The 27903-nt window shown below is 37.6% G+C and overlaps 1 protein-coding gene across 4 annotated transcripts in view; it reads right to left on the bottom strand.

Annotated features, from left to right (window-relative positions):
- The window catches only part of EPC1 (enhancer of polycomb homolog 1), a 106643-nt gene that overhangs the window by 32139 nt on the left and 46601 nt on the right, over positions 1-27903 (bottom strand). The window lies entirely within an intron of this gene.

Below are 27903 nucleotides of genomic sequence, written 5' to 3'. Positions count from 1 at the left end.
ACTGAATTTTGGTATATACCTTATTAAATTCAAACACACACACACACACACACACACACACTCTCTCACTTTCTGTCTCTTATGGATAAAAAACATTCTAACAGTATAAAAAGTGCCAGCCCTCATAGGTAGCCTGTTAAGAATGCGTATAATCTTTCCAATATTGTGATGTATATACAAATGTGTACATTTTTGAATATATAAAGGAATGTATATAGTTCTATATAAATAGATATAAGATATACACAATAAGGCTGGGCGCGGTGGCTCACGCCTGTAATCCCAGCACTTTGGGAGGCCGAGGCGGGTGGATCACGAGGTCAAGAAATCGAGACCATCCTGGTCAACATGGTGAAACCCCGTCTCTACTAAAAATACAAAAAATTAGCTGGGCATGGTGGCGCGTGCCTGTAATCCCAGCTACTCAGGAGGCTGAGGCAGGAGAATTGCCTGAACCCAGGAGGCGGAAATTGTGGTGAGCCGAGATCGCGCCATTGCACTGCAGCCTGGGTAACAAGAGCGAAACTCCGTCTCAAAAAAAAAAAAAAGATATACACAATATAGAACTGTATCCCTAGCTTGGGTTTGACATATCCTGGAGATCTTTCCATACCAATACTTCTACTACATTCCTTACAATAGCTGCATCATATTCCACTATATTGACGTATATATTGATGTATCAAATTTATTTAACCAGATACAAATTGATAAACAACCTAAATGCCTACCTGTCTCCTAAGTGCTACACAAAAACACTTATGTACAAGATATCTCTGTGGACTTGTGAAAGCATCTGTAGGACAACTACAAACGGAAGTGTTCAAACAGTATATCTAAGGTTGTAACAACACATATTCCCATCATTCCTTAAGTAACTATTGCTCAACATTCCTTTTGAGTTTAAAACTCTTTATGCATCTTGTTACTTTAATTTCTTTACAAATGATAGTAAAGTTTCTTTTCCTTCAAATGTTGCTCTTTGCTCATTTTCAAGTGTTGCTTTTTTCTTATTCATACTCAATTTGATTTTTGATTCTAAACCCATGGAACGCCTAATGACCCCTGGGACGTGGCAGAAACTAAGTACATATTGTGTGCATGTGGGGTGGGGAGATCAGTGTAACTAACAGCGAATTCTATCTTCTTCTACTTTGGTAGTCTGTTGCCATATTTACGACCCTGAATGCTCACTGACACAAGGTGTTTTTGCCAATCCCAACATAAGTCAGTTAGCATGCATATTCAATTCTCAGATACCCTCAAATATTAAGAAAAACATTCTTAGCACACACACCAAGTTTGCTTTTTGTTCCCAGCTCAGAACCCTTAATCTCTTAACCCTGAATTTCTACGTGTAGGTGAACATGTTAAGTCAGATGTTTTCATTTGGACTTTTACAAATCCGTCTTACTTTTGGTGATGCCTTTAGGACATTAACATTCAAGCATTCATTTATTTTGTTTAATTAGTTCTGATATCTGGCACCTGGTCCAAAAGAGAGTTAGATGTAGGTGAGAACAGAATATGCCAATGTCAGCTGGGCGCAGTGGCTCACACCTGTAATCCCAGCACTTTCGGGAGGCTTGAGGCAGGTGGATCACTTGAGTCCAGGAGTCTGAGACCAGCCTGGCCAACTCCATCTCTACTAAAAATAAAAAAAAATTAGCCGAGTGTAGTGGCATGTGCCTGTAATCTCAGCTACTCCAGAGGCCAAGGCAAGACAATCGCCTGAATCTGGGAAGCGGAGGTTTCAGTGAGCCGAGATTGCACCACTGCACTCCAGCCTGGGCAACTGAGCAATATTCGGTCTCAAAAAAAAGAAAAAAAAGAAAAAAAGCCAGTGTCTGAGATTATTAGTTGGTCAGAAAATGAAAAAAATTCACCCTTGTCAGGTTTTTGCCCCTTTTAATAGTTTATTTTTACATCTATAATTTATTTTTTCTGTAAGGAGAGACAAAGATCTACCTTTTTTCCCAAAAGAGTGAGCCATCTGTCCTAATGTCATGTATAAAATCATCTACTCTCCTTAATCATTAAAAATGTTCCCAAAGAAATCTTCATACAGTGTTGGTGGGAATGTAAATTAGTACAGTCACTATGGAAAACAGTATGGAAGTCCCTCAAAAATCTAACCAGAACTACCATATGATTCAGCAATCTCACTGCTAGGTATATACCTGAAAGAATGAAAATCAGTATATCAAAGAGATATCTGTACTCTCATGTTTACTGCAGTACTTTTCACGATAGCCAAGATTTGGAATCAACCTGTGTCTATCAACAGATAAATGGATAAAGGAAATACAGAACTATACACAATGGAATATTATTCAGCTAGAAAAGAGAATGAAAACACCTATCATTTGCAACAACATGGATGGAATTGGACATTATGTTAAGTGAAATAAACCAGGCACAGAAAGAAAACTTTTGCATGTTCTTGTTCATTATGTGGGAGCTAAAAATTAAAACAATTGAACTCAATTTTCCATTAAAACGATAGAGAGGATGAGTTACCAGAGCCTGGGAAGGGTACTGGGGAGGGGGAGAAAAAGTGGGGATGGTTAATGGGTAGAAAAATATAGTGAGACAGAATGAGTAAGACCTAGTATTTGATAGCATGGCAGCATGATGACAACTGACAGTAATTTATTACATATTTTAAAATAACTAAAAGAGTAGAATTGGGAAGTTCCTAAACAAAAAAATGGTAAATGCTGAAGTGATATATATCCCAGTCACCCTGATGTGATTATTACACATTGTATGCCCCATCAAAACGTCACATGTACTCCCTAAATATATACACCTATTATGTACCCATAATAATAAAAAATTTAAAAAACTTAAGTCTCTATATTATAAAATACATTTCACTTCCAACTGGGAATATTTTCAAGCTTTTTTTTTTTTTTCTTTTCCCACTCCACTCAACTCTCTCCAATGCCAATATTTAATGTGTTTTAAACAATGTAGCCTTGGGCTGGGCACAGTGGCTCACACCTGTAATCCCAGCACTTTGGGAGGCCGAGGCAGGTGGAACACTTGAGCTCAGGAGTTCAAGATTAGCGTGGGCAACACAGTGACACCCTGTCTCAAAATAATAATAATAATAATAATGAAAATAAATAAATACATAGAACAATGTAGCCTCATACTACATTGCCTCATTCTATCTAGCATGGTAATTTCCCACTCATAACTTTTCCTTATCAGATTTCTCATTTATTTTTTCAAATAAACCATAATAAAATTAATTATTTAGGTGTAAAACATGGCCCCTAAGGAGTTCTGATTTTTATAGGCAATATAGTACAATGATTAAGAACATGGGCTTTGGCTGGGCACAGTGGCTCACGCCTGCAATCCCAGCACTTCGGGAGGCTGAGGCGGGCAGATCACTTGAGGTCAGGAGTTCAAGACCAACCTGGCCGACATGGTAAAACCCTGTTTCTACTTAAAATACAAAAATCAGTCGGGTGTGGTGGTGCACACCTGCAGTTTCAGCTACTCAGAGGCTAAGGCACAAGAATCGCTTGAATCCAGGAGGCAGAGGTTGCAGTGAGCTGAGATTGCGCCACTGCACTCCGGCCTGGGTGACAGAGCAAGACTTTGTCTCAAAAAAAGAAAAAAAGAAATAATTAAAATAAAGAGCATAGACTTTGTATTCAAGACTTCCCTGGATTTGAATGTTGGCTCCACAGTTTACTACCTCTATGACTTTGGGACTTGGGATAAATTATTTATTCTCTTCCAACAATCCTATATGGTAGGTATGCAATACACATTTACAAATAATAGGAGTTTTATTTGTAAATGTGTATTACATACCTACCATATGGGATTGTTAATATGCCCAAGACATACTAGTACCCAAAACATGGCAGCCAGTCTATACCTTTCATTATTAGAGAAGCTGAAGGTTTTCATACATTTAGTTATCATTTATATCCCCTTGTATAAATAGTGTTTTGTAGAAAAAACTTCCCTTATGTTTATATCCATTTTTTCCTAACTGTGAAATCAAAATTTTGTGTACCAATATTATAGTGAACTGTCACTACTTTAAAAATCTTATTTGTAGTTTTTTTGTACAAAATATTTCATGTAGGCTGGGTGCGGTGGCTCATGCCTGTAATCCCAGCACTTTGGGAGGCCAAGGCAGGTGGATCACCTGAGGTTAGGAGGTCAAGACTAGCCTGGCCAATGTGGTAAAACCACATCTCTACTAAAAATACAAAAATTAGCTGGGAGTGGTGGCATGAGCCTGAAATCCCAGCTACTCAGGAGGCTGAGGCAGGAGAATCGCTTGAACCTGGGAAACAATTACAGTGAGCTGAGATTGTACCAGTGCACTACCACCTGGGCCACAAAGTGAGACCCTGTCTCAAAAAAAATAATAATAATAATACGAATGTGTCACTCACCACCTCACTCACCGTGCTTCAGCCTCACTGGCTGAATAATTTTTAAAATTTTCATATAATTGCCTCCTATTTTTAATAGTCAAGAAAACAATCTTCACTTTATATATGGCATTTAGAGGTGAAGTGTCGTGATGTCTGCAGCATACTTTCAAATGGTTCAGAAAACAGATTTAAAGAACAAGAAAAAATACTAGAAAATACTGTAGAATCTGGGTTGAAGGTACATAGATGGTCACTGTACTATTTTCAACTTTTCTATAAATTTGAAAAAATTTTTTAATAAAAAATTGGATAAGGAAGAGGGCACTAAGGGTCAGGATGTATATAATACACAGCAAACATGGTTAGGTTCTTCTAAGGCTTAAAAAAACACAAACAAACAAACAAAACAAAACCAAAACCAAAAAAACCTTCCTTCCTCCACAGTTCAAATAACCATTACCTTCTACTATTCATATTTCCCCCCCTCCCCAAGGACACCAGTTTTCCCTTATCCATAGGGGATACATTTCAAGAACATCTCAGTGGATGCCTGAAACCACTACTGAACCCTATGTCTACTATATTTTTCCTGTAGTAACACACCTATGATAAAGCTTAATTTATGAGTTAGGCACAATACATAATAATCATAAAACCAATGTAACAATATCCTGTGATACGTTATGTGAATGTAGTCTCTTTTTCAAAATATTATACTACACTCACTCTTCTTGTGATGTGAGATGATAAAATGCCTCCATGATGCGATAAAGTGAGGTGAATGAGATACGCACTGTGATGTAGTATTAGGCTACAAATGAAACCTAATTTAAAACGTTTTTAAAAACTCATTTTAACTTAAAAATACTAATTTAAAAGCATTTTTTAAAACTCGTTTTAACTTAAAAATCATTTCTGAAATTTTTCATTTAATATTTTCAGATCGCTGTTGACTGCAGGTGATTGAACCTGTAGAAAGCAAAACCATGGATGAGAGGGGATTGCTCTGCACACCGGGAGCCTGAGATGAGGAGACCAAACAGAGAAGGCCAGTGAGGCTGAAGCACGGTGAGTGAGGTGGTGAGTGACACATTCGTATGTACAAGGAGGAGTCGAGTGCCAGATCATGCAGAGTCTTAGGGATCATGTCAAGAATTTGTCCTTTTTCTAAGAGCAATAGTGGCTGCAGGGTTTTACAAGAGCACCTGGGCTGCTATGTAGTAAATGGACCACACTTTATAAAACAGAATATGTGTAGCCCTTAAATAGTTTAGAATGATATTTAATGACATGCACAAACCATCAGTTAAAGAGACATCTGAAAATTCTATGTTCAAGATATTTAAATATTTTTGTAAAGACTGAGCCTATATATATAGAAAGCAGTGTAAAGTATGGGTAGATATACACCTCAATCTTCCATACATTCCTTTATCCCCTACCTTTATTTTTTCATAGCACATTAACATCCTCTGATATGCCAATAGTTGGTTTGTTTACTACCATTAACCACCTCTCCCCGCACAGCCATCCCTAATCTAAGCAGCATGAGAGCAGTGATTTTTGTCTGTTTGGTTCACTGCTGTTATCACTACCCTAAAATAGTGTTTGGCACAAAGCAGAGTGCTTAATGTGTATGTATATGTGCATGTACACATACATGTGCACACATGCACACACACATACATACAATTTTAAAGTATATGCACCAGAAATTTAATAGGTTACCTCTGGGTGATATAATTTTCAAACTCTCTTCTGTACTGTATCATATTTTCTAAAATGTACTTGCAATACTTTCTGAGTACATTTCACAAAATAATTTTCTAAAACAATGGTAATTTGTCTTTTCTTTTTGAGACAGAGTCTTGCTCTGTCACCAGGCTGGAGTGCAGTGGCGCAATCTTGGCTCACTGCAACCCACCCCCATTCAAGTGATTCTCCTGCCTCAGCCTCCGGAGTAGCTGGGCCTCTGGGCCTACAGGCATGCGCCACCATGCCCAGCTAATTTTTGCATTTTTAGTAGAGATGGGTTTCACCACGTTGGCCAGGATGGTCTGATCTCTTGACCTTGTGCCTTGTGATCCGCCCGCTTCGGCCTCCCACAGTGCAGGGATTACATGAGCCATCACTCGGCCAACAATGGTAATTTCTAAAAGACATAATTTGATTCAGTGAAACCTTTCCTATTTGAATCAGTTTCCTTCAAGAGTAAAACATACATTATACTTGTAGTTTTCCAGGTAAACAAAATATTTTTAAAACCCAAAGCTACATATAGCTATTTTCATAAAATAACATTAAATAAGTGAAGGGATGATTTTTTTTTTTTTTTTTGCTTTCAGCAGGAAGATGTAAAATGGTAAAGCCAAGTAACAAAATAAATTAGGAAATGATGAGCTCTGTATTCAATTCAACAGATATTTATGATATTTATTTAATGCCTTGACTAAATATCTGAGATTATGCAAGTGTAAATCACAATGATATTCCAAACTGTTTCACTGAAATACTAATTTCAAATTATTAATAGGTAGTCTACTGAGAAGTCTGATAATTTTTTTAAGTGTAGAGAAGGCTCAGTTTGAAGCTTAGATTTTTTTTTTTTTTTAGGACTTCTGAGAGCTTTCAGCATGGTAATGTAAACTGTAGTTCTTAATAAAGGAGGATATAGCCATTCCAAACCAATGATAACAGAATCATTTTTTTCAGAAATCATCCCCTAATAGTTCATAGAGAACCTTTGGAATACAGTTTGGGAAATGCCGGTATAAAACTAAAACCAAAGATATGAGGCAGAACACCAGACTTAATTCTGTTCATTAATTAACTTAGTCTAAATTTACTGAATGCTAATCATTATGTGCCTAGCACCGGGACACAATGGCAAATAAGAGAGACATGCTCTACATTACATTGCAGAGGTTAAACTCTAACAGGGGGACAGATACTAATGAAATATTTCTAAAAATAAATAGTACAGTATAATAAAGTATTATGAAGGAAAAGTACAACATGCTTAGAGAAATATAAACAGGAAACATTTCTGAGACTGTCTCTTTAGCGGTGGAGAAAGTGACATTTAAACTAATATTTGCAGGAATAGGAGTTAAGTGAAAGATTGTTTTAAAAAGAGGGAATAGGCGGGATGCATGGCTCATACCTGTAATCCTGGCACTTTGGGAGGCCGAGATGGGAGGATCACCTGAGGTCAGGAGTTTGAGACCAGCCTGGCCAACATGAGGAAACCCTGTCTCTATTAAAAATACAATAATTAGCTGGCATGGTGGTGGACACCTGCAATCCCAGCTACTCTGGGGGCTGAGGCATGAGAATTGCTTGAACCCAGGAGGCAGGGGTTGCAGTCAGCCAAGATCATGCCACTGTACTCCAGCCTGGGTAACAGAGTGAGATTCTGTCTCAAAAACGAAACAAAAAGACAACGGAATAGCTATGTTTGAAGACTACTTACTATTTATAACATGTTGGATCGGTTAAATTCATTTATATTATAAAATTTACAATAATTAGGTTCAGTTGTGATTTCAGTTAATTGCTATAATACCAAGATCAATTCCAATTTTTCATTTTACAGGGCATAAACTCTCAAATCAGCCTGATTCTGAAGTGAACAAAGGAAATACAATTAAATAATTTAAAGAATTATTTAATATGCAATCTTATAAAAATGGAATTGGAATCAGATAAACCACAGCTTATAATTAAGTAAATAACTTAAAAACCTCTTGGGCTGAAAATAATTATAGATAAGTTTTCTATACATATCAACATGAACAATAAAAAGATGAGATAACACTGAACAACAATCTTTACAAAGTTCAGAGGCACACTTTCTTGTCATGAGCCTTGCTATCATGACACCCAGGACTGAAAGGACTCACTTCTGTCACTTCAGCCTGCCTAGTGCAATAGAAGAGCACAGACTTTAGAGACTCAAGTGTGAATTTTAGCTTCATCATCTGACTCCAAGTTCAGCAAGTCACCCTGCTATGCATTTTTATTATTTGCAAAATATATTTTCCTTACCCGTCTTTCCCTCTCTTCTCTCCAGCAGGAAATGCTCCCTCTTCGCTTTATTAATTTTGCTTACACCATGAAAAACATTGCCTTATCAGGTGGCTTTCTATAGTGTCTGTTAAATGCATGGGTAGCTAACAAAAAAGGGTAAGCCTGCTCTAAACTGGGCATATCACTAATATTAAGAAGACGCAAATATTTTTTATCACGAGTGACATTAGTTATCTGTAGATAAAGCCTATCTGAAGGCATAGGTTTTGCAAATGTGTCATAAACATCTGCTCTGTTCCTTTGTTCACATGGGTGCGTATCTTTGCTGCTGTCATCATTCCTCATGCTTTCACCCCACCGTGGGAAATTCCCACTTGAGTTTCAAAGTCTCGTTCAAAATGATTTTTTCTCTACCTCTCCGAGGAAGAATTTCTCCCTCATTTGTGATTCTGCACTAGTACATTTTATACTCAGGGTACTGTGCTGTCACCATTTATGTTTACATACTGATCTCCAAAATGTGAGTTCTTTAAGAGTAGAGACCATGTCTAATTTGCCTTTCTATCTTTTCCTTTAAAAGATGTATTCTCATGTACTATTTGGGGACTGTAAATCTTTTAAGGATGAGAACTAAATTGATATTGTTTTCGTAACCTACTCATTGCCTAGTATAATATTTTGGCTTACTGGTAGGCACTCAATATTTTATAAAATATCACTGTAGAAAGATGAAAAGGATCAACCTAAATAAAACACATGAAAAAAGACATTTCTACTTGCTCTATAATTATAATAAACACTACCGGATGAAAAAGAGCTATTCAAGGTTATATTATGCAGATTCCTAAACAAAGATTAAATTGTATTCACTCATTAAATTTTTATTTAAGCAAATGATGATCATACTGCTTATCCATAACAAGTAAGGCCAGATTTAGACCTTTTTGGTTATTGAATTAAAAATAGCTTATTAAAAGCAACAGTAACATACAAAATTCCTGATGTATTAATAAGTGATGACTAATTCTGTAAGAAGCTACTTAAGAAGTTTAAATCCCTGAATATTTATGCATGTAGAGGGAGACTCCATTGCTATCTGAACAAAAGGCCTGAGCTGAATTATTTTCTTTCCTATTTTCAAATGATGTTTCTAAGAACCCAAACAAATAACCCTATGGAGGAACACTGCTCCAGCAAATACCAACTAGTTTTTCTACATCCAAATGCCCAACCCTTCCTTGATTCATTATAATCGCCTCTAACTGGTTCTCTGCCTGCACCTTCATCTATTCTTCACAGAACAGTGAGAGCAATCCTGTTAATACACAAGTTAGGTCATGTCATTCTTCCATTCAAAATCTTAACACTGATTTCCCATCTCAGAATATATCCCAAAGTCCTTGAAATTGCTTCCAAGGTCCAACGTGATACGCACTCCCCTTTGCTTGTTACCTCTCTGGTACTGTTTACTATTCCCCTTTTCACTCACTGTGCTCTAGTCATACTGGATTCCTTGCTGTTTGTCAGTCTTATAAGAATCAGCTTGCTCCCTCCCCTCTTTTAAGTTTTTGTTTAAAAGTCATCTTCCCAGATTAATCAGATCATTCCTTACCAGTTCTCCCACTGTATATCCAGCAGAATGGCTAAAATGGAAAAGGCTAACAACAGCACACGACGGTGAGGATATGGAATACCTAGAACTCTCATACATGCTTAGTGAGGAAAAGGCTGACAGATCTTTAAGACCAAATACACACAATCCATAGCCCAGCAAGTCCACGTCTAAAAATTTACTCAAGAGAAAGGAAAACACAAGTCCACAGAAAGACCCTGAGTAGGAATGTTCAAACAGCTTTATTCATAATCGTCTCAAACTGGAAGCCACTCAAATGCCCACCTAAATAGGGCAGATGAACAAACTGTGGTAAAGTCATACAGTAGACTACCACTCAGCAATAAAATGGAACAAACTACTTCTACATGCAACAACATGGGTAAATCTCAAGAACACTACAGACAGTAAAAATAGCTTCACACAAAATACATCAGTGAAGTTCTCAATCAGGCAAAAACAATCTATGACAGAAAAAAAATCATAAAGTAGTTCCCTCTGGGAAGTGGAGGCAGAAACTGAGAAGGGGAATGAAAGACTTCTGGGATGATGGTAATGTTCTCTATCTTGATGGGGGGCTGGGTTATGTAAATCTATGAATTTGGCAAAATTTAACCAATATCCACTATTTGTGAATCTCACTGCATGTCAGTTTTACCTCAAATGAAAGAAACAATAAACAAACAGTGAACTCTAATGAATGATATGCAGGCTGAAGTACTTAGGAAAACATACATTTGCGTGTAATTTACTTTAAATGCCTTTAAAAAATAAAATGGAGAGATGGATACATGTGTGATAAAACAAACATAATAAAGTGGAAGAATCTAGCTAGTGGTGTATTATGGGTACTTACTATAAAATTCTTGAAACTTTTACTGAATGTTTGAAAATCTTCATAGTAAAATCTTGCTCAACCCCAGAACACTGTATTCCCCAACTCTGCTTTATTTTTCCGTAGCACTTGTCACTTCCTTATAGACTAGACAGTTTCTTCTCACCAGAGTATAAGATCCATGAAGGTAGGAGTGAGATTTTTTGCTTTGCGTTATCCCAGGTCAAGAATCATGCCTAACGCATATAAGTATCCAATAAATAGTTATTTAATAAATAAATGAGCCAGTGAATTACATCAGTTATTTAAGGTCCACTAACTATTACCATTTGGAATAGATTTCATAAAGAAATGAAGATAACAGTTCCTAAAAGCAAATAAAAAATTAAACCTGTAATCCTCGCACTTGGGAGGCTGAGGTGGGTGTATCACTTGAGGTCAGGAGTTCGAGATTAGCCTGACCAACATAATAAAACCCCGTCTCTACTGAAAATACGAAAAATTAGCCAGGTGTGGTGGCATGCGCCTGTAATCCCAGCTACTTGGGAGGCTGAGGCAGGAGAACTGCTTGAACCTGGGAGGTGGAGGTTGCAGTGAGCCAAGATTGTGCCACTGCACTCCAGCCCGGGTGACAGAGCAAGACTCAATCTCAAATAAATAAATAAATAGACTACATTTTGCTTTTGTATCTGAAATATTTAAGGATAGTATCTGGCAAGGAAAACAGCAATTTAATATCTATTATTTTCCACAAGAAATAAATGATACAAGGTTATCACTCTCTACCTATCCTCCTGCTTAAAGCTCAGTACTCAAATTAATTTCTAGAATACAAAAAGGAAGACTTTTGTTAAGGTACAGATAAAATAGTCCAGTTCTGTTATTTCTCTTCAGCGTGAAACATTTGCCAATTTACTACTTTCCTCACAAAATACACAGGATGTAAAGTCAAGTGACTTAGAGGCACCATCAGAGGCAGCCCAGGCCTGAATTCCATGCTGATCCTTGTTCTCTCATGTCCTTATTTGTGCCCCTAGGACCCCTTTAGGCTTAGAATGCTTGTGCTGTGAGTATTAAGAGCCTACATGCCCCGTGTGAGGTGTGACAATGTAAAGGGGAAGGGAATAAAATTAAAGTCTCTTTCTATGCTTAGAAAAGCCACAATCTAATTGAATCATTTCTCCAAAATTAAAATTTAAAAGGCCCCCAAAACTGTTACTTTTTGTTGTAATCTTTATGCTGATGATTTCTATGCCTCCAAAATAGTCCCAAGAGCAGTAAAATACAAATACAAATACAAATGTGTGTATTTTTTTGCTAAAATGCCCTACAGCAGCAGCAATAAACTAACTCAAATCTGTCTAGAAGTGCTTATATAATCAATAGCACAAACTAAATCTGTCCCAATGTTTAGTCCTTTACCCTTGCATATACACACTCTTGCAATTTCATCGACTATCATAGCTTCAGCTACCATTTGGATGCTAGTGATAGTTCTAAATCTTAATTTCTAGCTCAGATTTCTGAACTTCAGACATGTCTATAAAGACCTTACTATGTATGTTCCAAAGACATCTCTCACATAACATCGACACCCCTGCTCTGTACTCTCCAAATCTCTTCCTCCTCCTGACCTAGCTCAGTAAGTTGCACGTTCATTTATCCAGTCACCCAAGTCAGAAGCCTCAATGTTTCCAGCTCCCTCTTGCTTCTTAGTTCCTCATTTTCAAATCAAGCACAGATATCTCATTTGTTTTATGACTAGAAATTACTCAATACTCTTCCATCCCAAGGCCACAGTTCATAGAGCAAGTGGCCTTCTAACCTCTAGTATCACATTACTCTCCACCGGTCTTTCTAAGAGTCTGATCAAGTCACTCTGACACTTCATCTTTGCTTCTTTATTGCCTCCCTGGTGAAATTCAAACTTGCCTTGGCAAACAGGCCCTCATGACCTAGCTCTAGCTAATTCTTCCAGTTCAACACCTGACCACATTCTCCCCTGAATCTCCTACACACTGGAAGTGGCAGGGGATAAACAAATAACAATAAGGATGTAGATTCCCCACAGACTGCTTATTTGTTAAAGGGGAAAGGTAGTAACTATACTGTGGGAAAACCGGACCATGCTTTCACCAGGTGAAAACTACCATTACCAGTGTGTGACAGTGAGGTACAGATGCATCTGTGGGCCTTCAGATGTGATGCTATGGGGACACAATATCCCTTAATGTGATATTCCAGTTGGGAATGCAAAACTTCAATATGAGAAAACATCAGACAAACCTAAAATGGGGTCACTCTATTAATAAAGTCAAAACTGTATTCTTCAAAAATGTCTCCATCATAAAACATGAAAACATTCATGAAAATACATATTTTTTTCTTTGAGATGGACTCTTGCTCTGTCGCCTGGGCTTGAAGTGCAGTGGTTCAACCTCAGCTCATTGCAACCTCCATCTATCTCCTGGGTTCAAACGATTCTCCTGCCTCAGCCTTGCTAGTAGTTGGGATTACAGGCATGCGCTCCCATGTTCGGCTAATTTTTTTTTTTTTTTTTTTTTTGAGACGGAGTTTCACTCTTGTTACCCAGGCTGGAGTGCAATGGCGCGATCTCGGCTCACCGCAACCTCCGCCTCCTGGGTTCAGGCAATTCTCCTGCCTCAGCCTCCCGAGTACCTGGGACTACAGGCAAGCGCCACCGTGCCCAGCTAATTTTTTGTATTTTTAGTAGAGACGGGGTTTCACCATGTTGACCAGGATGGTCTCGATCTCTTGACCTCGTGATCCACCCGCCTCGGCCTCCCAAAGTGCTGGGATTACGGGCGTGAGCCACCGCGCCCGGCCAACATCCGGGAAACTATTTAGGGATAAAGGGCCATGATATAACAACTTAAATGGTTTGGGAAAAAATATGTGTGTACATGTGAGAAAGAGAACAAACGATAAAGCAAATGGGGTAAAGTGTTAACAACAGATGTACCGGGGTAAAGGGTAGACAATGCTCTATGTACTTACTACTCCTTTCCTTGCAACTTTTCTGTTAAGTGAAAATTACTTCCAAACACTAGTTTTTTCCCCCGCTAAATAAAGCTAAGAGCAAAACGACTTTTAGAAAAGTAGAATCTGTACAAGAGACTCAAGTACTGCTTCCAGAATTGTTACCAGGTCACTGCATAATCTTTACAAGCCAGTAAAAGTTTCTTTCTTAAATTCCCTATCTTAATTTCTCTATTTAAACTAGATAGTTTCAGAATACTGTCTTCTGAAAAGTAGTTACATGTGAGGTTCTGTGATTAAATAATTTTGGGATATGCACAGAGGCAGGGATAAACTATGCTGAAAAATGTCTTTACAGAAGAATCCTCACAGATTTTATGTATGCCAAACTGTATTATGATCTTCCAAATAAATAATATAGAATTCAACATTTCTTAGTCATTTGATCTTTTTTTTTTTTTTTTTTTTAGACAGAGTCTTGCTCTGTTGCCCCCACTAGAGTGCAGTGGTGGGATCTCGGCTTACTGCAACCTCTGCTTCCTGGGCTCAAGTGATTCTTCTGCCTCAGCCTCCCAAGTAGCTGGGATTACAGGCGTGAGCAACCACACCTGGCTTTTGATCACGTTAATGTGATTTCTTTAAATGTTTGGTGGGACCTGATCTTTAATTTACAGTACCATTCTCCTCTACAATATACATCATCAATTTTGGGAAACACCATCTTGTAACTCCATTCACTGTCCAACTCATAATGAGATCTTGTTCACTTCATTTTTTTTTTATAAGAGGGCTATATTTTGACTATGAAATCTCAAAATGGATCTACCTTTAGTGGTTAAAGACAAAGATTAGAGATTATTAAACTATATGTCCTGGGGCCAAATCTGGTCCACCACCTGTTTTTCTAAATAATTATATTGGAACATAGCCACACTCACTGGTCTGCATATCATTCCACAGCTGCTTTTGCCCTTCACCAAGAGACTTGAGTAGTGATGACAGAGACTGTAGGGTCACTGAATCTTAAAATATTTACTACCTGATTCCTTACAGAAAAAATTTGTGGATCTTTGATATAGACCTGGTTTCTTTTTTTTTTTTTCGCCAGAGATGGGATCTTGCTATGTTGCCCAGGCTGGAGTGCAGTGGCTATTAACAAGCACAAACAGCACATTACAGCCCCAAATCCTGGGCTCAAGTGTTCCTCCTGCCTCTGCCTCCCAAGCAGCTGGTACTACAGGTGCATGCCACCACACCCAGCTTAGATCAATTTAATTTTTGAGCTTCAGCAGTCTGGTTTTGGTAAGGGAAACCAGTGACAGAGGCTAAAGCATGCTGTACTATTTACATGGTGAAAATGAAAGAAGAGGAAAGTAAAATTAAGTTCAAAAAACTTTATCACTATGTTCAGATCCTTTATTAGACAGTTCATGTTCACTCTGAAGATTGATTATTATACCCGTTTTACAGGGAAAGTGAGGCTCAGTAAGATTAAGTCACTTGCCCGAAGTGGTGGAAGTAGGATTTGGACTGAGGTCTGACTCCAGAACCCCATGGTCTCTCTACTGTAGCTTAATTCTTCCTTCTTGTCTTCTTTTGCCTTCCCATCTATGGCTGGGTTCTGGTTGGTACTCAGGGGAGGACTCAGAATACTAAGAGAGAAGCAAAAAGGACTTTAAACGGCTGAGGAGACGATCAACAGCATCCTAGGTATGAGGATCATTAGACAGCTCCACCTAAGGAATTATGAGCAGGTTTCTTAGCTTTGCTTACAGAATCCTCCGTAGCGTGCTTCTACTTTACTTTAGCTCCTAAGACTTATCTGCTGTTAATGTCCAGGCATCCTGGATATGAAGGACAGAGCTGAGGAAGAGGAAGTCACAAGAGAGCCAAGACCAGGTACAGATGCTTCCCTATGCCATTCTTAATCACGTGTTAGCATTACATATATAGCAGTTAACAGTAAAAAGTCTGTTTTTCTTTGGTAAGTATTGCTTTATCTTGCTTAATATACACAAAAATAGAAAACTATTATTAAAGTTTGTTAGTTCTTCCTCTGGATTTCTAACACTTTGCCTCTTTGACACACTTACTGTACCATATGTGGAAACAATATAATCTTCTTTCTACAGAAAGTAATCAGAGAGGAGTTTACTTATAAGGAATACAGGCCAGGTGCGGTGGCTCACGCCTATAATCCCAGCACTTTGGGAGGCTGAGGCGGGTGGATCAACTGAGGTTGGGAGTTCAAGACCAGCCTGATCAATGTGGAGAAACCCTGTCTCTACTAAAAACCAGTATTAGCCAGGCATGGTGGTGCATGCCTGTAATCCCAGCTACTCCGGAGGCTGAGGATTGCACTCCAGGCAATGAGCGAAAAGTCCGTCTCAAGAAAGGAATCGAGCTTAATACTTTATTAATTACTAAAAAAATCTACCATAAAAGAAGTCAGACGATAATGAAATTATTTACCACCCAGAGAGAGAAGGAGTTCTGTGATTAACTAAATAGGCTGAAACAAAGTATCAATCAAGTACACTAAATCTGACCATGCCCTGTTCTTTTATCAAAAATAACAGATTTACCTATGGTTGTTTTCTTGCCAGTCAATGTAGCACTTAGCTGTTGTTACACTTACTTTATTACATACATTGTTTTCTTATCTAAAATACAAACCTTTAGGGTTTGTTTGAAAGCTAACATTTGTGCATGTTTAAGATAACTCTGGAATACTATAATGTGGCTAGCATGAGAAGCAATAGTTCTCATCAGTATGTGGGAGCTAAAAAGAAAACAACAAAAACTGAACTCACGGAGATAGAGAATAAAAAGGCTGGGAAGGGTAGTGGAGAGGGAGGGATAAAGAAGGGATATCGATGGGTACAAAAATATAGTGAGATGGAATCAGACCTAGAGTTTGCAGCACAATAAAGAGACCATGATTTTTTTTAACCATGATTTATTGTATATTTCAAAACAACTAAAAGAGTGGATCTAGAATGTTCCTAACACAGTGAAATGATAAACGCTTGAGGTGATGGATACTCTAATTACCCTGATTTGATCATTTACACACTGTATGCTTGCATCAAAATATCACATGTACCCATATATAACTATTATGTATCCATGATTTTTTTAAAAAAGTGAAGTATATACAATGTACTTCTTATTTACTTCAGATTAAAACTAAAAATAATCTTATAGAATTTTCTTCCTTTTTACTATCATGAAGTCCCTAAGTTTCACCAAAACCATAAAATCCCCAATGTAATTTCTGATATTTGTAGTAGTAGTATCTTCCTGGACTGGTTAAAAAATGAAACTTTGACAATCTCAAAACTTTCTTTTTAAAATATGTGTCTTTCCTCTCATTTACTCAGACTCACCCACTTTCATTTATAATTACCACAGTAGTAAATATTTCATAATTTCTAGTTTAATATTATTTGATACCATACATTCTTTTCTTCTATATTGTATAACATGGTGTAAGGAAACAAAGTTTCTGATTTCATTAGAAGAGTCTATCAAATAGGAAGGTATATACGTATATAAAAGATATAATAATACTATTCAACAGCACACAATGATCAGAAATCTGAATTGGAATTCCACAGTCTGCTGTTTGCTAATTGTGACTTGACTCTTCTAAACCAAATTTCCTTATTAGTAAAATCAGGTAATTGCCATTATAGGAAGAAAAAGAGATAAGAAACGGACACACATGTATTAGCACATATGTATTAGCTCTTACCACAGTCCTTAGCACATATGTATTAGCTCTCTGACTAATGAAATCAACTCAACCTGTTTCTTTACTGGTAAAGCGCAGAAAATGCCACTTAACTTCAAATGATGCCATGAAGATTAAATAAAGATATGTCCATAAAGTCCTGATGCATTTATTATTCTAATAGGCAAATTATAGTAAGTAATGGCCTAAATTATTAATAGAAATAGTTTAGCTATTCTTTAATAAATAAGCTTAATAGTTAACTCTAAGAAATCTTACTCTTATGGAATACAGGAAGAAATAATAAATTTTTAGAAATTTAATTCCAAATTTACCTTGTGTTTTCTTAAAAGATACTCTTTCTCCTACTAATCTTAAAAATTTTTTTTAAACCTTGAACTAATTTTTATTGGCAGACTGTCACTGTTAACAAGTGTCAACCTATAAACATAATCAAATCTCACTATAGAACTTGAAGACTTATGATAAATTCAGGCGCTATACTATACTGACTATAGTCAGTCACTTCAACTTGTACAAGAGAATGAGATCTCTCTACACACTGTAAAACATAAAACAAAATAAAAAAGAAAAGCACGTATCATCATCCCAGGTAAGCCTTGTTTTTAACCATGATTTTTAACCAACCTTTTCTGATTAAATTAATGGCAATAATTCATTTCAAAGATTATACCACATACCTCAACCTACAATGATACAAACTTTTGAGATATGAGATAACTCACTGGATCATTCTTAAAACTAAATGCTATGTAAAATAAATATGGTTTCCTCTTTCCTATGGAAATGAGAAAATTCGTAACGACTTTAATTTGCACAGGAAGGGGCAAATGGTTGCAAAATATGCCATAAAAGGAGGAAAATTCTTTTCTTGTAAAGGTCCTGACACTAATATAAACACCACATAAACTCCCTTATTTCAGAGTGGAAGGAGATAAAATACATGAAGTAGATAAAGTTTCCAGATAATATTTAAGATGTTCCCTACAAAAACATTAAGTAAGCCATACTAAAAGTTTGTATCATGCATTAAATTTGGTCCGAACGAAAGGCTAATTCTTCCAAATGTTAAGCAAAAAAGAGTTATTAATCTCATTATAAAGAAGCAAACTGTGGCAGACACTGCTGGTCATTTTTTTTTTTTAACTCTATAAAGGCAAATTAACTCTTTCCAGTAATCCACGGTAGCAGACGATTGGTGTTACAACAGTTAGGACTTTAAGTTAACTTTTTAATAGAGGGAAGAAGGACAAAGACATTAAACTCAGATCAGATGAAACATGGCCTGCTGAAGTTACACCTCCTCTGTCTTCTTAATATTTCCAAAAAACAAGAGTACAGTTAACACACTGCAAGGAGTTGTAGGATAGAATCTACAATATCCCCACTTCCTTATCCTTCCTCTTCCAATACACAAAAACAAATACTGAAAGGGTGAGTCTTCAGAGCTGTTCATCAGATATTTCTGTATGATTGCACTTTCTGGCTGTCCTGTGGCTGGGTGGGGTAGGTGACTAATTCTGGCCAATGAGTTGTAAGTCAAAGTGACCTATATGACTTCTGAACCATAGCATTTAACGGTTGGTGAAAGCTGTGAAATCTTTCAGTGCACTCTTCCTTCTGTTGCCAGGCTTGAGATGTTTACTGTTGTACCAGCCTGGTTCCCCTGCTGATCCAGGGCAGTGATCCAAAATGTGACAAGAATAAGAAAAAAACTTTTGGATATTATATGCCACCAAGATTTTTAGGTTCTTGGTTATCACAGCATATCCTAGCCCATCCTAACAAATATAAATTGGTACTTGGAGATAGGATACTATTATAACAAAAAAACTAAAATACATGCCACTGGCTTGAAGGTCAGGCAGCAAGAAAACTTCTCAGAGGCTAGAAGGATAGCAATCCTTATCAAGAAATATAAAATATTTGATTAAAAGTCAGTTACAATAACTTGAAAAGCAGATAGATAATATATTTAATAACCTTATAGCTTTAGGGGAACAGGTTAAAAAACTGGACATTTCCCAACAGGTGTAGGAAAAATGCTCACCATGACCAACCATCAGGACAATGCAAATCAACACCACAATGAAATTTCACTTCACTCCTGTCAGAATGGCTATTAGAAAGCCTAAAAATAACAATTGCCGATGAGGATGCAGAGAAAAAAGAACTCTCATACACTGTCGGTGGGAATATAAATTAGTACAGCCATTACAGAAAACAGTATGGAGAGGGTCCTCAACAATGGGGAGGATCAATGCAAATGACCATCAATAGATGAAGAAAATGTGGTGTGACACACATACACACACTGGAATACTATTCAGCTATAAAAAGGATGAAATTCTGTCATTTGCTACAACACAGACAAGCCTAGGAGATATTATGTTAAGTGTGATAAACCAGACACAGAAAGACAAATATCACATGATCTCATGCATATGTGAAATCTCAAAACAAAACAAAAAATAACTCACAGATGATGAGGGTAAGAACAGAGTTTACCAGAAACTGGGGATAATAGGAGGGATGGGAAACAGGGAGAAGTTGGTCAAGGGGTTCAATTCACAGTTAGATAGGAGTAAGTTCTGGTACTCTATTGGACAGTAGAGTGACTATTACTAACAACGGCACATTATATGTTTCCAAATAGCCAGAAGAAACAATTGTGAGTGTTCTCACAACAAAGAAATGACAACTGCTTAAGGTGATGGCTATGTTAATTGCCATGATCTGGTCATTACACAGTGTACGCATATACTGAAACATTATAAATATAGTCATGCATTGCTTAATAATGGGAATCTGTTTTGAGAAATGCATCATTAGGTGATTCTATCATGCAAATACTATAGCTTTTACTTAAACTTAGATAGTAGCTTACTACATTCCCAGGCTATATGGTATAGCTTATAGGCTACTAACCTCTATAGTATATTACTGTACTGATTACTGTAGGCAATTATAACACAAAAAAGCATTTGTGGATCTAAGCATATCTAAACATGGAAAAGGTACAGTAGGAACATGGTATTATAATTTTGGGGGACACCAGAGTCATATATGTGATCTGTTGTTGATTGTAACATCACTATGCAGCACATAACCATATGTACGATTACCATGTGTCAATTTTAAAAACTCTAACATTAAAATGGTATGTTGGTTGTTCTGTGTTTGGTATTCCAAGAAAGAAACAAATTTTAAAACTGACCAGAGTTAATAATCAGGAATAAAAGGAAGACGGCCCCCAAATGGTGAGGCTTGTGCAGTTGGAAGAGAAGATTTCTCAACCCCAAGCCGTAAGTTTAAAAACCACCAAAGGCTTTGTGCGACAGAGTATCATATTCACCGTTAAAACATCTGAATAAAGAGTCTCAAAGCAGAGATCCAATTAAAATTGTTACACCCAGTAAATGCTCTCAGTTGAATAAAATGCTCTGAGATAAAGAAAAAGACACACACATACACACACACAGAGCCCAACAGGTTCCTGGTAGCAGCGTTTATAAGACAGACATCTGGTAAAGAACACTGGCACATGAGCTGAATGTAAATACATTAGAAGCTTGCACAGTTGTGCTGCCAACAAACAACAACCCAAAGCCTGAATTAAAAACCTCAGTTAAAAGTATGCTTAAGTCTCCAACTTTCTATTGGAAGCGGGTTGTCAAGCCTTTTAGCTCCCAACGAGGACATATTTTCCAATGACTACTTCAGATGAGGCTAAGGAAGATGATGGAAAAGGAGGAATCTCCTAGGTATCAATGGCAACAGCCACACACACACAAAAACAATGGCCTGGGGAGAGGAGTCCCCGCCACCCAGACCTAGTGCTGAAACAAGCACACTCCCCATATCTAGGATAAGTGGGGCTGGCAGAAGGATTTCTGAATGGCTGTGGGGTGGGGACTGCAGTGCTCCTCTAAAGTTCTATTATCCACATGGGAGTGCTTATTGGGGTTATTCTGTCCCTGTTATTTCAATGTATCTTGAGTGTGGCGGGAAGGTGGTTTCAGGTAACATTTTCGTTCACAGTTCCCCAGGTCAACAGGAAACACATATAGATCTCATATGGAATTATGTGTATCACCTGGAAACTCTAACTTTGATGCTGTCCTTACCTGGGACTTCTGAGCTGCTTCACTGGGGAAGAGGAGTGTATTTTCTCTGTGAGAAGGGTAAGCCAAACCTTGGCCTACTTATTAACAATGTTGTTTCTGCCTTTTGGTCATACGACAAGATTGTACCTTCTGGCTCCTTTATGATGAGATGCAGCTATGTTTCTTGTTCTGGCCAATAAGCTGTGAGCAAAGGTGGTATGTAACTTCTGGCCAAAGCATCTTAGCAACAGATGCAAAGAAATATATGAGTTCTTCTCTTTCCTCCACTGCAGTGTACACAATGTTTAGGATAAAGGCTGCTCTGCCAGTCTGCATCCTGGAGTGAGGCCACATAGAACAGAAACCCCCAATCAACCCAGTGGATAGTGCAATGGTAAAAATAGAACTTTGTTGCAAAGCCACTAAGATTTTGAGATTGTTATGTTTATAGCCCGAACATACTTATCCTAACAAACGGAGGGAAACCCTTAAACTCAATTGAACATTCAAATAAGAGGCAGGCATATAGATCATCTATCTCAAGTTTTCTCTATAAATGATAAAAACGATGGCTAGCAGTTAAGCCACTTGTCTAATCACAGAGTAACCACATGGTAGACTCTGCTGGAGCCATCATTACCCTCATGTAATGATAAATTACAATAAGAGTTATGTCCCTAATCGCTAGACACAGCTCTGGGATAGACTAAACTAGAAACATATGAATAAATTAACAATAAGCCAATCCAGTCACTTATTAAAAAATTAGAGACATTAAGCTCCAATGCTAGAGGTACGTGGAGCTTAGAGTCATGTGGTGAGACTATAACCAAATAACTACATAAGTAAAATGGAAATTTACAGCAGTAATTGCTATGAAAGATGATATTATGAGAGCCCATGACAGTCCTGTCATAATGAGTGGATACTAAGGAAGCGACCTTGAGCTGAGATCTGAAGGATCAGTGGGAAATTACTAAACCAACCCAAAGGGGAATGGTGTTTCAGTGTATGAGAATAAATGAGAAATGATTCTGTGGCTGAAGGAAATTTGAAGGCTTTGGGGGACATAAGGGCCAGATTACATAAAGCCTAGTATATAATGCCACTTTGAAAACAACGAGAACTCTTCATAGGTTTTTAGCAAGAGTGACACAATGAGATTTCCTTTTTCAAAGGGCCACTGGTTGTATTAATACTGGGAGGCAGCAATTGTAGTCTTGGGAGAACCGGTGAGGAAGCTACTTAAATTTAGGCAAGAGATGACAGTACCTTGAATTAGGAAAATGGCAATGGAGACAACAACATCTGAGATATTTGGAACTTATTTAAACGTCATTATACTGGAATTTTTACTCAGGATACTTTAAACTCCTGTTAGCCTGTCTACACCTTCAGCCTAGTTCTCTAATTTCTCCACTGGATTCACAGTCAATCTGAATACATAAAGCTGAGTGGAAGGGCAGCAAACAAAACAGCGTTTATATCACAAGTATGCCTCTCCAACAGCCCAGCAACAGGTATGGGTGACCATCTTGTTTCATGCCACTTTATTTGGTAGTCAAACTCACTGGATTATATTCTATTATTTCCCAATTGATAAGGCACGCTGCATAGCAAAAAATTCTGGATTTGAATCTTAGAAACTGCAGATTTTATTCAAATGTAAGATTCCAGAAAGGATTTAAGGTAGTTAGGCCCCTAAATAAAGGAACTTTATTATAAGTATTAATTGGTTTCTTGCTAGTGATGCAAAGTATTACGCATCCTTGAGAAATAAAGAGTTTTAGATATGAACAAGAAATAAGGTTCAACTGAAAAATTTTATGGAAAAAAAAAAAACCCAGTCAAAAATATAAAGGCCAGAAAAAAATGTTAATCATAAGCATTTTTTTCTATCCTGTCTCCAAAAAAGCAGAACAAAATGTTTCATCACTACAAAAGTTAGAATATCTGATCTCATGTATACTGTACAAAATCACAGTGTAAAAGTTCAAATGTAGGATGAAATAAAATTTAATGAATGTTTTTAAAATAGTGTATAAAAAATTACAAGACAAACAAATCAAGGTATATTATTTATTATTTCTGTGCATTTCAGTGTATACAGAAAAAAAAGACTGCTATTTTCTTTTACTTAAATTACATTACAAAGAAACATTCACAAAGGGAAAAAATTCATACAGAATTCTCATATGTAGTTTCAAGATTACATTATGGTAAATGAAAAGGAATCTTTAATTAGCTGGGCGTGCTGGTGGCTGCCTGTAATTCCAGCTACTCAGGAGGTTGAGGCAGGAGAATCGCATGAACCCGAGAAGTGGAGGTTGCAGTGAGCCAAGATCGCACCACTGCACTCCAGCCTGGGCAGAAAGAGCAAAACTCCATTTCAAAAAAAAAGGAAAAAAGAAAAGAAAGAAAAGGAAACTTTAAGGCAGGTAATATGGTAACTGCAACTAAAATCTTCATTTTCAAAACTTTCAGATCAGAGAGAAGAAAATGTACTAAAGTTTAGAGTAAAATAACTGGTTTTGATTTTACATTATCTATTGTGCTTATATTTACTTCAAATGAAAACAAAAAATAGATGACTTCTCCGGAACTTAGTATTATAAGTTGGTTTACATGGTTTATGAGACTTAGTGAGAGATAACATATAAACTATCCAAAGTAAAAATAAGTATTTTTGGTATTTACAATAGGGACTTAAGAAAGATTACCTCAGATTGTTTCATTTACTAGGTGAATTATAAGCCCCTTCAAGATAAGACGCGTTTGTAAATTCCACAGTATTTAGCATTATGCTTTGTAAATATAAGTTTACAAGTATTTGATGAGTAAGTCATCTCATAAGTCAACACGATACACAAGCAGTCTAAGCACAACATTTCACAAAACACACTTTGGGAAAGGCCGTTAACATTTTTTCTGGCTTAAAATTTTGGTTTATTAAAATGTCTCATGTCCTTCCCATAAACCACAGGTTAAATCTTACTTTATTAGTCTCACTCCAAATGCTCAAAGGCTGGAAAACACAAAACATGTACCTGATTACCATTTTAGAATACAAAGTTATCATTGATTACCTAGATTTTCCCAGAACTTTTCAAACACTAATTTAAGAAACACTTGTACCAGTACAATATTAAGCCTTTAAGATACAACAGTTTTTGCTTTCAGAGGGTTTGTTGCAAAGGAAACAATCAGAAATGAATCTTTTCCAAAAGTGCTATGACAGGGCTTGGAAAGGCTTTATAAAAAGTTGACAGCAAACAGGTTTGTTGAATGGATAGAGGAAAAGGAAAAGCATTTGGGGTAAAGGGCAATGTAAGTAAAGGCAGAAGTGAGAGACAGCATGGCCCACTGAGAGAGCATTAAGTACAGTATAGTTCAGTTCACTGAGCAGAGAGTTGTGGTAGCCAGCCTGCAGGATGGTGCCCAATGATCCCTGTGTCTTGGTGTTCATTCATACCCTTGGGTAGTGCCCTCCCACAGTGAACAGGGTTGGTCTGTGTGACCAACAGCACATGGCAGAAGTGATAGTATGTCACTTCTAAGATTAGGTGATAAAAGACTTGCATGCACTCTTACTCACTTGGTACATACTCTTGAATCACGTGTTTTGTGGGAAGCCAGAAGTCATGTTGTGAAGACACACAGGTAGTAGAGAGAACTGCAGGATGGCGGACAGAAGCCTCAAGTCAACAATGTAAGAAAGCCTGGAAGCAGGGCTGCCGCTGACTGCAAGCCTAAACAGCTTCTCACCCAACAGATGTTGCCTTTGGATTCCTGATCCTCATAAGCTTGAGATTACAAAATAATTGTTTTAAACTGATACATTTTGGGCAATAAGTTACATAGTAATAGATAAGTAACACATGATGATACTGACAATCCTCACTGCTATAATAAAACACTGAAATGTTGGATTGGCTTTGGAAATAGACCATGGCTTTTAAGGATGGTATCAGGTAAGAAGCTGTTTTAAAAAGTCTCATGAATTTCATAAGGCTACAAGGAGAACAGAAAAGTGAGGTAGACATTATTGAAAACTAGAAGAGGAGGTATCTTTGTTAGGAAGGGACAGCAGGCTTAGTAACAGTGTGACCTCTGGTCATATAAAAACTGAAAATTTTAGCTGGGTGTGGTGGCTCATGCCTGTAATCCCAGCACTTTGGGAGGCTGAGGTGGGCAGATCATGAGGTCAAGAGTTCAAGACCAGCCTGACCAACATGGTGAAACCCCATCTCTACTAAAAATACAAAAACATTTAGCTGGGTGTGATGGCACATGCCTGTAATCCCAGCTATTCAGGAGGCTGAGACAGGAGAATTGCTTAAACCTGGGAAGCGGAGGTTGCAGTGAGCTGAGATCGCACCACTGCACTCCAGCCTGGGCGACAGAATGAGACTCCGTCTCAAAAAACAAACAAAAAACCTACGAAATTTTGGCAGAGCACGGTGGTTCACGCCTGTAATCCCAGCACTCTGGGAGGCCAAGGCGACCAGGGCAACATGGTGAAACCCTGTCTCTACTAAAATACAAAAGAAAATTAGCTGGGCCTGGTGGTGCGTGCCTGTAGTCCCTGCTACCCAGGAGGCTGAGGCAGGAGAATTGCTTGAACCCAGGAGGTAGAGGTTGCAGTGCGCCGAGATCCTGCCACTGAACTCCATCCTGGGAGACAAAGCGAGACTCTGTCTCAACCACCACCACCACCACCACCTGGACATTTTCTGTAATGAACTGGGTGATTTAGCTAAAGAGAGATTCAACTAGAAAGTGCTGCCTCGCTTTTTCTGCTATATACACAGCAAAAAATGAGAAGACATAAATTAAATCAAGACCTCTTAAAGAAGAGCAAGGACTTGATGGTTTTGAAAATTTGCACTCTCTTCAGATTGCAAACAATGCTAAACTTCAGAAATGGATTCTGAGCCAAGATCAAATCCAGGGCACTGCCAGAAAAAATGATCCAAAAACTAAGCCATGGGAGTAACTAAAAAATCTTCTGTTAAGATCTCAGAAAACCAAAGACAGTACCTCAGAATACTACTTTGTCAGACAAAAGGCCTCTTAGAATTATGCACTTCACAGTGTCTTCTCAGTTAAGACGATAAAGCTTTTGCGAGGTGAAGGGTATTGTCTTTCAGTAGTTTAGGGTAGTAAAGGGCATACTCAAAGACATTTGTGCATATGATTTTCAATGAATAGACTGACCCCAAAATGATTCACAAAAGATGAACAAAGTTTTTAAAAAGAATTACACATGGCGAAACATTGCCAGCTTGAAGTGAAAGAGACAACAGAAAATGAAGCCTTCAGAGGCCCCAAATATTGGTAAGAAGCAAGATAAGAAAAGTAGTCAGTTGCAAACACGTGCCACCTTTCACAGAGAAGGGTGACTCAGGAGAAAGAATCACATGCCAAAGGGCAAAGCTGAGAGCCAGGGGTGAATTATACCTAGGAATTGAAACCCAACCAAGAATTTCCTGATTGGATTTCAGAACTGTTACAGATCAGGGATTTCCTTGTGCCTACTATCTCTTAGCCCCCACCTTTGATAGGCGTGTTTTATAGAGGTTATCTTAAGCCTTACCCAACAGTGTACACTGGGCAAGTGTCTGGAGGGAGGATGAGGACCAGGTATCACTTTGGCTTTATAGGTCAGCAGGAATTGTATTTGAGAAGCTCTACTTAAGGGACGTCCAAGAAGTACCTGAATCTAACTTAGATGAGATTCTGGACTTTGAGCTGTGATGGGATAAGACTTTTGAATATAACAGCTAAAAATAAATAAATAAATCACACTTTATACAGGTATATGCTATTGACTCAAATACCATAAATAGTGATGCCGATGAAGTGACTTTCAAATAAGAACTGCAAAAGTTCTGAACAAAAAAAGTACAACATCTCCTTACTTTATACAGCTGCTTTTCTGGAAAATTTAATGTATATTAAAAACAAACAAACAAACAACCTTCACATGTAAAATGAAATTAGGTCCTAGACTCAGATAATTTATAAATGTTTTATCTGCTGGAATGTTCTCTGGGATAGTTGAAAGTGTCATTTTGTGGGACTGTGCTTTGTATGGTGGGGTTTACATCATTACTAGGCCCCCTCTTATTTTTAATAAATGTCAACAGCTT

This window comes from Aotus nancymaae, unplaced genomic scaffold (assembly GCF_030222135.1).
Source record: "Aotus nancymaae isolate 86718 unplaced genomic scaffold, 86718_ANA_hifiasm-v0.15.2.pri h1tg000077l, whole genome shotgun sequence".
Taxonomy (NCBI): domain Eukaryota; kingdom Metazoa; phylum Chordata; class Mammalia; order Primates; family Aotidae; genus Aotus; species Aotus nancymaae.
This window is presented reverse-complemented; position numbering and strand designations above follow the sequence as displayed.